Raw genomic sequence first — 13,505 nt, 5'->3', positions numbered from 1 at the left:
TACTACGCCACCTAGCTGCCCTCAGTATCCTTTATCCTGACCACATTTTAAAAACTACTAACAAAAGCAGTACTTGGTTTTTTAGTTTCACTTTTATTTTCCCTTTCCTATTGGCAGTTTCTAATGGGCTGAGATTGATAAAATGGAAAAAGCTAACTACCATTCTCTTGCACTTTTTAAAGTTAATTTTTACCTTCCATTTTTGTACTATAGTCATTTTCCCCAAAACAACCCTCATCACTGAACCCTATTTTTTTGTTTTTTTTTTTGAGGTTTTTTGCTGGGCAATGAGGGTTAAGTGACTTCCCAGGGTCACACAGCTAGTAAGTGTCAAGTGTCCAAGGCCGGATTTGAACTCAGGTGCTCCTGAATCCAGGGCCGGTGCTTTATCCACTGTGCCACCTAGCTGCCCCCAAGGAAATCAATTCTATTTTTTCTTTTTTTTTCTTTTCTTTTTTTTTTTTTTTGCAGGGCAATGGGGGTTAAGTGATTTGCCCAGGGTCACACAGCTAGTAAGTATCAAGTGTCTGAGACCCGATTTGAACTCCCTAAATCCTTCATTTCTTATGGTGCAGTAATAATCCATTGATCTCAATTTGTTCAGTCATTTCCCAATTGATTTGCTCCAACATTGCTTCCAGTTCTTTGTTAATGCAAAAAAAAAAGTGCTACTGTAAATAAATATTTTTGCATCTAAGGTACTTTTCCCTCTGTTTTACTTCCTTCAGGTATATGCCCAGTGGCAGGTTCACTGTGTCAAAAAGTATGACAAGTTTTGGAACTAGTGTGCTTGTCTTCCCTCTGCACCCCCAATACTACTTATCTCAACTTGCTATCATTTTGGGTCATTTTGAGAAGTATGAGGTGAAATAATTTTGCACTTTCTATCATAGGAGTTAAATTTATTTTAGTTTTATTTAAAGTCTAACTTCTTGCATCAAAAGTTTTTTTATCAGCAATAGAAACACACACAAACATACATACTCTACTGTTTTTTTCTGTGAAATAATTGCTGATAAAAAAACTTTGAGAACTAGGTCACTTATAGTGTCTTCAATCTGTTTTTGGCAAGGTAGACACAAAATCTGGTTGGTACAAATAGCCCAAACATGACATCTTTGGACACCTCTTAAAACTTACATAGCACTTACAATTAATTAGGGGGGATGATGTCTCTTATACTCAGAGCATGTTATCTTTTTCCTAAGCATGATCAATTATTTTTTTTCTTTACATAATTTAAAACTCTACCTTAAAAACAAAACTCCATTAATCCAGCCCATTAGATTCCTTCAAGGCTCTCCCTCAGTAGTCTTATTTTTATAGCATTAGATTCATCTTCTGACTGGATAGAAAGCTTCATTTCTACTTTTTAAAGTGCTGTTACGGAGAATGTCTGATGATTCAGAAATCTCAAAGTTGAATAAGATCTCAGAGGGCATCTAGTCCAACTGATAACTGCATAGGATTGTCCAGTAGAGCAACTCAGACAAACAGCTCATGCACTGTCTGCCAAAGACAACATGCTGCCTCAATCTATTTTTGCAGAGTTCAAATGGATGGGAACCCTGCCTCTGTCACTTCAGCTCATAGCTCCTAGTTCTGCTCTCCCAGATCAAGTAAAACAAGCATAATTCTTCTTCAAATAACTGAAGATTCCGCACATTCCCCACACCAACCTTCTCTTTACCAGATGAAACAATCCTAGTACCTTCAACCAGCACTTATCTGTCATGCTTCTCAATTCCTTTAACACCCTGGTCACCATCCTCTAGGGCAGGGCTTCTTAACATTTTTTTGTGTAATGGACCACTTCTCAAAATAATGTGTTTAAATGCATAAGATAAAATGCATAGAATTGGGGCAGCTAGTTGGTGCAGTGGATAGAGCACCAGCCCTGGAGTCAGGAGTACCTGAGTTCAAATCCGACCTCAGACACTTGATACTTACTAGTTGTGTGACCCTGGGCAAGTCACTTAACCCCCATTGCCCCACCAAAACAAACACCAAACAAACAAAAATCCCTGCTCTGGGGGCAGTTAGGTGGCACAGTGGATAAAGCACCAGCCCTGGATTCCAGAGGACCTGAGTTCAAATTCGGCCTCAGACACTTGACATTTACTAGCTATGTGACCCTGGGCAAGTCACTTAACTCCCACTGCCCTGCAAAAAAAAAAAAAGAAAAAAAATCAAATATAAAAATCCCTGTTCTAAAGTCATTCCATTCTATTTATGTTCTTACTAAAACATGGCACTGAGAACAGATGTCATCTATGGAGTTTCAAGGCAGATTGAGGAATACTAGTTTCACTTTTTTTGTTGTTTTTTGTTTTTTCTTTCTTGTGTTTTTCCCTTTTGTTCTGATTTTTCTTTCACAACATGGCTAAGGTGGAAATATGTCTACCATGATTGTACTGTATAATCTATATCAGATTGCTTGCTGTCTTGGGGTGGGGGGAGGGAAAGGAGGGAGGAAGAAAAATTCAGAACTCAAAAAATCTTACAAAAATGAATGCTGAAAACTATCTTTACATGTAATTGGGGAAAAATAAAATACTATTAAGTTAAAAAAATTAAGTGTAAAAAAACCAACAAAATAGTATCAATTTAACAAATCATTCTGAGTATCACATTACAAGGCATTATACCTTGAGATTTTTTGCCTAGACCTGTGATTTCATTGGTGTTGGGAACTCTTTCCTAGTAAAGCAATTCTACATCAGTGCAAATTAGCAACTATTGAGCAACAAGTGTTAGAGAGTTAGCTGGGGACAGAGAGATTAAATAACTTTCTCAGGACCACACGGCCAAAATGAGTCAAAGGTGATTTCTTGATTCCTAGGCTGTGGCCAAGGCAGGCTCCCAATCAACTATTATACCCAGTCTTTCATCTTGCAATTAGGAAAAAAAAAAGATGGGGGAGGGTATAAAAAAAACATGGTAAAGTTTACACCTGCTATTTAACTGGGAATTCTAATTTTACATGAGTATTTTCTGCTACCTAATCCATAAAAAGGGGGAGGCAGCTAGGTGGTGCAATGGATAAAGCACTGGGCCTGGATTCAGAAAGACCCAAATTCAAATCCAGTCTTAAACACTTACTGTGTTTGTGTGACCCTGGGTAGTTCTCAGTTTCCTCAAGGAGAAGGAAATGGCAAACCGCTCAAGTGTCCCTGTCAAGAAAACCCCAAATGGGGGTCATGAAGAGTCAAGCAAGACTGAAACAACTTAATGAACAATAAACCCATAAAAAACGCAGGTCAAAAAATTAAATTGTATTCCTGAATTCTCCTTTCACAACATCAATTTAATTGCTATACAATTTTGTTGAAAAAAAGAATTGGTTGAAAACCATAGGTAATTTAAGGTCAAAGATCCTAGACAATTGTTATAGGCCAGGTTACATCAGAATCCCTATGTTTTTAGTTATAGGACATAAGACCATGGATATAGAGTTTGACCTCAGAGACCTTTGAGTACAACCCCCTTATTTTATAGCTCAGAAATCTGAGGCTTAGGGTAGTTAAACGAAATGCCCAAGGCCATACAGGTAGTAATCATCAAGGATTGTTTCCTTTTATGTTTTCATGGAATCTGGAAAGATTATGATAAAAATTTCAAATGTGCTTTTCTTCAGAAACATTTTGTGTGCTTCTGACTCGTCTACCCCCCTCCCCCAGTCATGGCAAAGGCTTTGCTCTCATTTAGATTCTCGCTTGGTATCACCTGTGAGAATAGCACACATTTCTAAGGCACCTTGTTAAGAGTTTCAGTTCAATCTGTGGCTGTTTTCTAATTGTAACTAACTGGTCTTCACAAGAATAAAACCTGAAGTTTAATTTGTACTACCTTCTAAGATAAACCAGCCTAATGAATTTTTAATGGGACTTTAAATCTATGCTTTCAGTATCTATATAGAGGTCTTAAGTGGGAATATGGCCTCAGCCAAAATATACTCACTGGAACCTTCCATCTGCTAATCAAATATTTCCTCATTGTAAATTCACAGATTTTTGGAGCTACTCCTTTAGGGGCCTTAGAGATCATTACTGAGGCCCAGAGAAACACTTACAGAAGAAGCTAGCACATTAGAATTTGGGACCATGAGGGTCCCAACGTTTAATTTAACTACAAAACCTATGAAGTTAGTTTTTTCAACAAGGGCATGGTATAATGCAACTATCACCCCTGTCTTTATCAAAAATATATCAATTTTACAAATAATTTTGAGTGTTTATCTTAAAATGCTCTGTAGTGAATGAAGGATTATGGGGTTCCTAATCTGTAGTATCCCTTTAAAATAATCAGGCAGAGATTACTAAAATTTTAACATCTTTCCTTTTTCACCACACCTGTGAAGTTGTGCAGTTTCACAACTGAATAATGTTGACTACCTACCTCCATAGTCTCACTTAAAATTCTATAGCAACTTGAAAAAACACCACCAACAAATACATAGACTGGCGCTTTACTTCCCAGTAATAATATTAGCACCCAAGGGAACTTTAGAAGTTGACTCGTTTTCCCCTCTTATTTTACAAATGGGGAAACCGAGGTACAGGGTGATTAAGGCACTTGTCCAAGGTTACCCAGCCAGTGTAGGGCAAAGTGCGGCAGACCTAGGACGAGTGCCTAATTGTAAATGCAAGCTATGTCTGATTGTTTAGTTTTTAAGAAGTTGGGCTAAACTCCAGATTGCAGGGATTGAATTCCGAATAGGGCAAAAGCTTCTTTAGTAAAGTACCTTCGTGTGTCATTTTTCTATCGTCCCTGGGGCATGTATACAAGCACGCTAAAACAAAGGAGAAACAGGAAGGTGGGGGGTGGGGGAAACAGCCAAAGGGCTTTGCTCTTACCGGTCCTTGCCTCGGCCACATTACTGCATCACGGGCCCGGTGACCAGGGTGCCAGGAAGCAGCCAGCCATGCACGCAGGTGGCATTATCCTCCCCTAACAGCCATTGCCCCTCCTCTAGCAATCCTCGGGCTCAGTGCGCAGCGCAGCGTAGTTGCGGGTCCCCAAACTCAGCTGCTCCAGCCTGCTCGCCTAGCTCCTCTCCCGGCCTCTAATCCACCACCCCTCCTCCTCGCTACAGCAAGCCGGGGCACCACAAACAACCAATCACCGGCGAGCTACGCTCCATCTGACGTCCCCGCCAGCCGCTCTGCTCTGCCTCGCTCTTCTTGACTCAGTTGTTGGACAAAAACTACACATCTGCCTGGTGCTGGCTTATCAGGAGCAGGGAAATGACTCATTTAAAAAAAATTGTGGGTCAGCACAGATACTTGGGATTTTTAGTATTAAGAATTGCAGGGATTTTAAATTGGGGAGATCCTGAAATATGAACGCTTAGTATGCAATTCACAGGAGTCACATCTAAAAGTTTGAATTGTTGTATGTTCTGTAGCTGGAAAGGCAACTCCTCATCAAATGTGAGATATTGTTATTACCAAGTTGAGTAAGTCATGCCATTAAGTCATATGGATCTGGAATTGGAAAGAACATCAGAGGTCACTTACCTGAGCCCCCTCGTTTAGCAAAAAAGGAAACTAAGCTAAAAGGATATAATTTGTCCAAGGACCCAAAGTAGCAAGAGTAACAAGGTGGTGAAATAGAACTCTGGGCTTGGAATCAGGAAGACTCGAGTTAAAATCTGGCCTCAGATATTGACTACATGTGTGACCCTGGGCAAGTCACTTAACTCTGCCTCATCTGCAAAATGGGCTGGAGAAAGAAATGGCAAACCACTCCAGTATCTTTGCCAAGAAAAACCCAAGTGAGGCCATGAAGAGTTGGACATGACTAAACAATAATAATCAAAGTAGGAAGCATCAGAGGTAGGATTTGAACCCAGGTCTTCTGACTCCATAGCTAGTGGTCTTTCCACTATGTTTCAGTGCTTTCACCTGGTCTTTGGTTCTCTATTCTTCTGCTCTTTGAAAACACTCTTACCAATGACTGTGCCTGTCTGTTAGGCTTCTAAAATATAATTATAACAGCAACACTTTAAGACTTTACATATGGTTTCTTATGTGATTTTGGTTGAATGCTATGGGAATTATTATTTATTTTTTACATATGAGGGAAGTGAAATTGAGTTAAATGACTTGCCCAAGATCACACAGCTAGTAAATCTCTCATTGTTGCTTTTTTTTTAAAGTCATGACCCCATTTGATTCTGTGTTGTTGTTTTGTTGTTGTTCTATCAAACCTCTTGCTCAGTTTCCTTTTTCAGATAGGCAAATGTAGGCTTGGGCAGCTCCTGGAGTCAGGGAAACCTGAATTCAAATCTGACCTCAGACACTTACTAGCTCTGTAACCTTGGGCAAGTTACTTAACTCTTCCTCAGTTTCCTCATCTGTAAAATGAGCTGGAGAAGGAAATGGCAAACCACTCTAGTATCTTTGCTAATAAAACCCCAAATGGGTTCAAGAAGAGTTGGACACAACTGAAAAACAACAATTTAGACTTGCTAGGTATGGGAAAGAACTGTTTGGAACAAACACCACGAGACCAAACCTTGATCAGTTTTGCCAGCTGTTGAAGCTGCCAACTCTGTAATTAGTTCAATCCTAAAATTTTTGACCCAGTTATATAAAAGACAAAACAAAGTTATAAGGAGAAAAAAAAGAACAAATTATTTAGAGGTCAGTTGATTCATCCAAACTTTTAGGTCAAATGATTTTGAGCATCCATTATTCTGATATTTCAGTTCATTACCAGTGAAACTGAAGAGACCAGATACAGTAAGATTGTGACTTCCAACTGTGGCTTCCATGAATGTCCATCAAGCAAACCGGGTCCCACATTTCCATGTCACCTCTTAAGCCTTTCTCAAACCATGTGAGAGAGGAAGAACAAGTTCTAGCATTTGAGGAGGTGCCTCTCCTGTGAGAGAAGAAACAAGTTCTGGGGTGTGGCCTCCCAAGATCCCTGATTAAGGAAACCTCTCTCTGCAGGCAAAACTTCACTAGCCTAGTCATACCCCACACCCACTCACCAGCTTTAAGGGTGTGGAAGAAAGGAAAAAGCATTACAGAGAAAAGCAGTTTATTATTTGTCATTATCATCCCAGTCCTCAGCTACTCTCTGATGGCCAGTTTCTAGAAGAGGACAATTTCGGAGGAATTCTTGCCCATAGAATTTTCAGCATTGATGTTGGACTAGGACTGGATATTAAGATTGGTCCCATTTTGACATAGGTCTTTGACCTGTTTCAAATACAGGAGAATCCATACTTAGACATCAAATCAGTATTGACATTTTTTTTTGTTTATACAATCAGTGTCAAACATTTATGGGGGGAAAAGTATCTATTAACAATATAAAAGAAATGCAGCATGATGTCCTGGAAAGAGAGTCTTTCTTGGAGTCAGGAACAGCTGGGTTTAAATCCTGCCACTAACACATACTAGCTGTGTGAAAAGGCTCATCACTTTGTGTCTAAATCAACAGTAAAAGTAGATGTTGAAAAGTAGAAGCCTTAGCTGCATGGTAGAAGCGGATATATGGTCCTATAGGCATCTAGGTGGCACAGTGGATAGGGTGCCCAGCCTCGAGTCAGGAAGACCTAAGTTCAAATCTGGCCACAGACACTTACTAGCTATATGACTCTGGGCTTTCTCTGTTTCAGGTTCCTCATCTGTAAAATGAGGATAACATCATCTACTTCCCAGAGTCATTATGGTGATCAAATGAGATAAAGCACTTAGCACGGGCGCCTGGCACATAGTAGGTGCTATATAAATGTTAGCTACTATTATTATTCCTAACTTTTTGTTGTTCAGTCATTTCATGTGTGCCTGACTCTCTATGATACCATCTGGGATTTTCTTGACAAAGGTACTGGAGTAGTTTGTCATTTCCTTCTCCAGTTCATTTTACAGATGAGGAAAGTGAGGCCAACAGGGTTAAATGACTTACCCAAAGTCACACAGCTAGTGTCTGAGGCCAGATTTGAACTCAGGAAGTTGCATCTTCCTAACCTCAGGCCTGACATTCTATCTACTGTGCCACCTAGCTGCCCTTAGTCCTCACCAGGATTTCCCTATCCTTTTGGAAACACAGGACTGGTCCAAAAAAACTCCCCATAGCTTTATGATATGTCTGCCACTCACCAAACCAGCTTTCCTTTCCATTTAAGTGGTTATGGGTGCGTCTTGTCCCCCTCTCACACTTAAGATCCACCATTTATCCCCAGGGCTTTTTCCTGAGTTTTTAAAAAAAGTCACATGAAGGACTTGTACAACTGCAGAATGTCCAGGTGAATTCTAAACTTAAAGCACATTGAGCTTCCTGTTCTTCACAAACCTAGCTTTCTATCGATCTGCTTTATCATGAAAAGTCCCTTTCTCATAAGGCTCCTGAGAAAAATCCATTCTTTCTTTCTTGAAAAATTATCTTAGCTTTCTTGGTTTAAACACCTTTATAGTATTCAGTGGCTTCTTTCCATTTTCCTCTTTGTATCTATTGAAGCACTGTTGAATTCAATTGGATTAAATTAAATTTAAACTTAACAAACATTTATCATTTACCTCCTATGTGCCAGGAATTGTGTCAGATGCTGGGGATAGAAAAACAAAAGCCAAACAGTCTTTGCCTTCAAAAAGTTTCTATTCTTCTGATGGGATATCATTATTTTACAGATGAGAAAACTGAGGCCCAGGGAGGTTAAGTCACACAGGTATTGTGGATTTGAATGCAGCTCTTCTCATTTCAAACCCACTGTTCTTCCCATTGCGCCCCATCACCTCTCATTAAATTGTTGCCTTTCCTATTGTAAGTTAATGAGTCAAAAAAAAAAGTCAGGGGTGGGGGGAATCTACTGATTTCATTGTTGTTGGCAGGTTTCTTTGGTGTTTTTTGCGTGTAATTGATCTCTCATCTGAAAAAGCAACTACAACAGACTTGTCACTAGGTAAGCAGATGGTCCAAAAGTGTTTGTAGCATTGAATTCATTAGACAATAGAGGGCCTCCATCCTGAGTTCCTTCCTTTCCCTACTTCATGTCTCAAAATCCCAGTAAAAAAGTTGAGACATTGGTACAATAGAAAGAATGCCACAGGACTTAGGTTTGAATCTTGTTAAGCCTGACCCTTATTAACACTGTGACCTCTTACAAGCCACTTTTACAATCCCTCTGGGATTCCTATTCCTCATCTAGGAAATGAGGGGGGTGAACTGGATTATCTCTCCCCCCACCACAAAATTCAATCCTTTCTCATCCTATCATCCCTTCAGATTCTTGTCCTGTTTCTATTCTTCCCTTTCATTACCAGATTTCTTTAAAAAAATACTATTTATACTTCTGCCTCTTCTTCTTCACCACCAACTCACTTCTCAACCTCTTACAATCTGGTATTTAAATCCATCCTCCATCTGGCTCCAACCTACCTCTCCAGGCTTATTCCACATTACTCTTCCTATGGCACCCTGTGTTTCAGCCAAATTGTTATACTTGATTGACCTGCGTGACATATCATTTCCTGCTTATATGCTTGGATGTTCTAAAGGAGAATAGGACTAGAAAATCAAAGACTTAGATCACAGGACTGGAAAGGATCGTAGAGGTCATCCAATCTAAACCTCCGATTCTTACCAATGTCTAAACCAGAACTTCCTATATTTTCCTCTAAACCCTTTCTCCTCACTTCCCAATTTCTTTTTCTTTTTTTCTTTTCTTTTTTTTTTTTTTAGTGAGGCGATTGGGGTTAAGTGACTTGCCCAGGGTCACACAGCTAGTAAGTGTTAAGTGTCTGAGGCTGGATTTGAACTCAGGTACTCCTGACTCCAGGGCCGGTGCTCTATCCACTGCGCCATCTAGCTGCCCCCCAATTTCTTTTAAAAGCATCACCATTCTTTCCTTTACCCAAGTTCCAGACTTGGAAGTCGTCCTCAGTTTGACCGTTAGTCATTCCTCTTTTCCAATCACTTGCCAAATCTTGTCAACTCCTCTTGTAGCCATCCCCTTCTCTCTAGTCACACCATAGCATCCGTAGGCTAGACCCTCATCACAACTTGCTTGGATGACTAAAATAGCCTTCTAAAGGTGATGGAAAACCACTGAAGCTTCTTGAGAAAAGAAATGGCCGGGCCAGGCTTTCACTCTAGGAATATTGATTTAGCATCCGGTTCTCCCCTGCTCCGATCCATCCTCCAAAGAGCTGCCTAATGGACATTCCTAAAGTGCAGACCTGATCATGTGATACCTCTCCTCAAGAAGCTACAACTGCTCTCCATGGCCTTTAGGACCAAATGTAAAATCCTCTTTGGGGCTTCTAAAGCCCTTCCCAATTTGGCTCTCGATCTCTTTTCAGGCCAATTCCATGTTACTTATTCTTGTCCACCTCCCTTTTCTGTGACTTTGTACGAGCTGCCTCCCCTGGTTCCCTGTCCCCAATGCTTGGATTTCTCTCCCTCCTTACCTATACCTCAAGAACCTTTAGGACCCATCAACTCTCAGCCACCTTCTTCCTGAAGCCTTTCCTGATTCCTCTAATTGTTAGCCCCACTTGAAATCGTTGTGTGTTTATTTTGTATATAACTTGCATTTACTTACCAGTGAACACATTGCTTCCCCAGTAGTAAAATGTAAGTTCCTGGAGGGCAGGAACTGTCTCACTTTTGTATCTGTATAAGCAGCACCTAGCATAGTATAATGTTGTTGTTGTTGTTGTTGTTGTTGTTGTTTGTCCTTTGTTCTCAAAGAGGACCATGACATCATAGTGATATCCTGACTTGCACTGAATTGGATTTAAGTGAGGGAGGGCTGTTCTAAGGTCACCAACCTCACTCTTTCCTCCAGGACCATCTGGGTCTAGTGGCAAGGTATATATCAGGACGACTGGAGATGGCCCCAGATGTTTAAGGCAATTGGGGTTAAATGACTTGCCCAGGGTCACACAGGTAGTAAGCATCTGGGGTGAGATTTTAACTTAGGTGCTCTTGACTCCAGGGCCAATACTCTGGATACACTGCACCAACTAGCTGCCTCCAAGTTTTTAATGTGAGTTTATTGAGAAGGCAGTGACATTACAAAGATAAAGGGGTAATCTCTGTCTTCGTGGAGTTTATAAATTAAGATGTACAAAAGTACTATAATGCAGGGCAGATTATTATGCGTACAAGGTTGAGATACAAAAAGCTCAAGAAAAATTTAGGTGGGAGAAGACTTATAGCTAAGAAGGGAAGAGGTAACACCCAAGCTGTATCCTGGAAGAAAAGAAGGTTTTCAACAGACTTGAGATGGAGAGACAGTATATTCTAGCCTTGGGGGAGACAGCCAACAGAGTTTAGGGGATAGTACCTAGTCTTGTCTGACTGGAATATAATTATACAAAACTAGTAACAGAAAAAATGAAAAGGTAGGGAAGGGAACAACAATTTATTAAGCACCTAATATGTGCCAGTCACTGTGCTAAGCACTTCACAAATATCATCTCATTTAATCCTCACAACAACCTTGGGAGATAGGTGGTGTTATTATCCTCACTTTACAGATTAGGAAACTGAAGCATATAGAGGTTAAATAACTTGCCCAGGGTCACAAAGCTAGTAAATATTGAAGTCCCGGTTTCAACTCAAGTCTTTTTTTTTTTTTTTTTTGGTGAGGCAATAGGGGTTAAGTGACTTGCCCAGGGTCACACAGCCAGTAAGTGTCAAATGTCTGAGGCCGGATTTGAACTCAGGTCCTCCTGAATCCAGGATCGGTGCTCTATCCACTGTGCCACCTAGCTGCTGGCTCAACTCAGGTCTTCATGACTGCAGGCCCAGAAGTCTGCTCACTGTACCATCTAGCAATATACAATTTCAAATAAAGTATGGAATGAAGTAAATCCATCAAAGAAACCATATGAAAAGTCATAAATATTATGAGACAGTTTGGAGTGGTAAATAACCAGGTAGTCTTAGAGTTAGGAAGACTGGAGTTTCAAATCCTACTCTGCCACATACTGGCTTTGTGACCTTGGTAAATCAAAACCTCTCAGTACTCTAGGTCAAAGCTTCTTAAACTGTGGGATTGCATAACTGAATGTGGGGGTCTCCAAAAATTTGGCAGTAAATGTTTGATTTGTATACTTTTTTATATACCTATATACCCAAGATTGTGTAAAAATTTCTCTGGTGAAAAGGGGTTGTGAGTGGATAGTTTAAAAATCCCTGCTCTAGGTAACTATAAGTTTATAAATTGTAAAGAAGATGTAGGCCTGCATAAGATGAAAGAATTTCCTCACATTGAAGCTCCCAATAACCTATGAATTCACAGGTTTAGTCCCTATCTTAAAAGTAAACACTCTCATTAATATAAAAAACATTCACTGACATGACCTATTTTTGATGATTGGTCTGTGTATCTTTTTTATTTTTTTTGGTAAGGCAATTGGGGTTAAGTGACTTGCCCAGGGTCACACAGCTAGTAAGTGTTAAGTGTCTGAGGCCAGATCTGAACTCAGGTCCTCCTGACTCCAGGGCTGGTGCTCTATCCACTGCGCCACCTAGCTGCCCCCTCCTGTGTATCTTTTAATAAAGTAGTTTAAAAATTCACATGCCTGGCTAACTATATAAATCAAATGTGAACTGAATAATTACTGAAATAATTATTATTTATAAGTCTTCCCTATCTTCCAGGACATATTGATTTTTAAAGCATATTTAATCACACTGGTTTCATTAAAAATGAATATTTTAGTGTAAAAAGATTTTTGTACTATCAATAAAATAAAATATTCTAAAATCATCTATTTTCATTTTGTCTCCTTTGTTGCCCATAGTTAACAAAAGATATTTCATCTTGAACATTTTCTTTCCCACTCTTTCCAGCTTTTTGCACTCTCTGAGACCTGGCTTCCTCCTGATGACACAACTTCCTTGGCTACCCTTTCCAGCACTGGCTACATTTTTCACTCATTCACCCAAATTCACTGGTCACACAGTAGGAGAGTTCAGTTACTCTTTACTTCCTATTGCGATTTCCACCCACCACCGTGACTCAATCATTTCTCCTCCTTTGAAGTTCATTGTATACATATTTATCACCCCATCAAGATCCTGGTAGCTGTGGTCAATTGATCTCCAGAACTCCTTCCTTGTTTCTTCAATCAGTTTAATGCCTAGCTCATAGTCTTTCTTCTCCACTCGAAACCCTCATATTAGGGAATTTCAACATATAATTTATCAATATTGATACTCTCTCAGATACCCTAACTTCTCAATTCTTCATCTTACTTATTTCCTATGACCTGCTTCTGCACCCTACCCCACTGCACCCTAACACACACACACACACACACACACACACACACACACACACACACACGCACGCGCACACGCATACATACACACATGGTCATACCCTAGATCTTGCCATCACCCACAAATGATCCACATTCATGTTCACGAACTCTGAAATTCCTTTATCTGATCATAATCCCTCAGCCCCTCAGTTCTTTCTCAGGCCACCACCCCAATCCTGGCTATGCTTTCTTCTCTTCTCCATCTTGATCCCA

The 13,505-nt window shown here is 40.0% G+C and overlaps 1 protein-coding gene across 1 annotated transcript in view; it reads right to left on the bottom strand.

Annotated features, from left to right (window-relative positions):
* ATP10D (ATPase phospholipid transporting 10D (putative)) overlaps window positions 1-5,083 on the bottom strand; it is a 120,245-nt gene extending 115,162 nt beyond the window's left edge. The window contains 1 exon segment of the mRNA XM_043973262.1: window positions 4,857-5,083. The gene's annotated coding sequence lies outside the window, so the exon portion shown is untranslated.
* Window positions 5,084-13,505: the final 8,422 nt, after the last annotated feature.

This window comes from Dromiciops gliroides, chromosome 6, assembly GCF_019393635.1.
Source record: "Dromiciops gliroides isolate mDroGli1 chromosome 6, mDroGli1.pri, whole genome shotgun sequence".
NCBI classification, from domain to species: Eukaryota; Metazoa; Chordata; class Mammalia; order Microbiotheria; family Microbiotheriidae; genus Dromiciops; species Dromiciops gliroides.
This window is presented reverse-complemented; position numbering and strand designations above follow the sequence as displayed.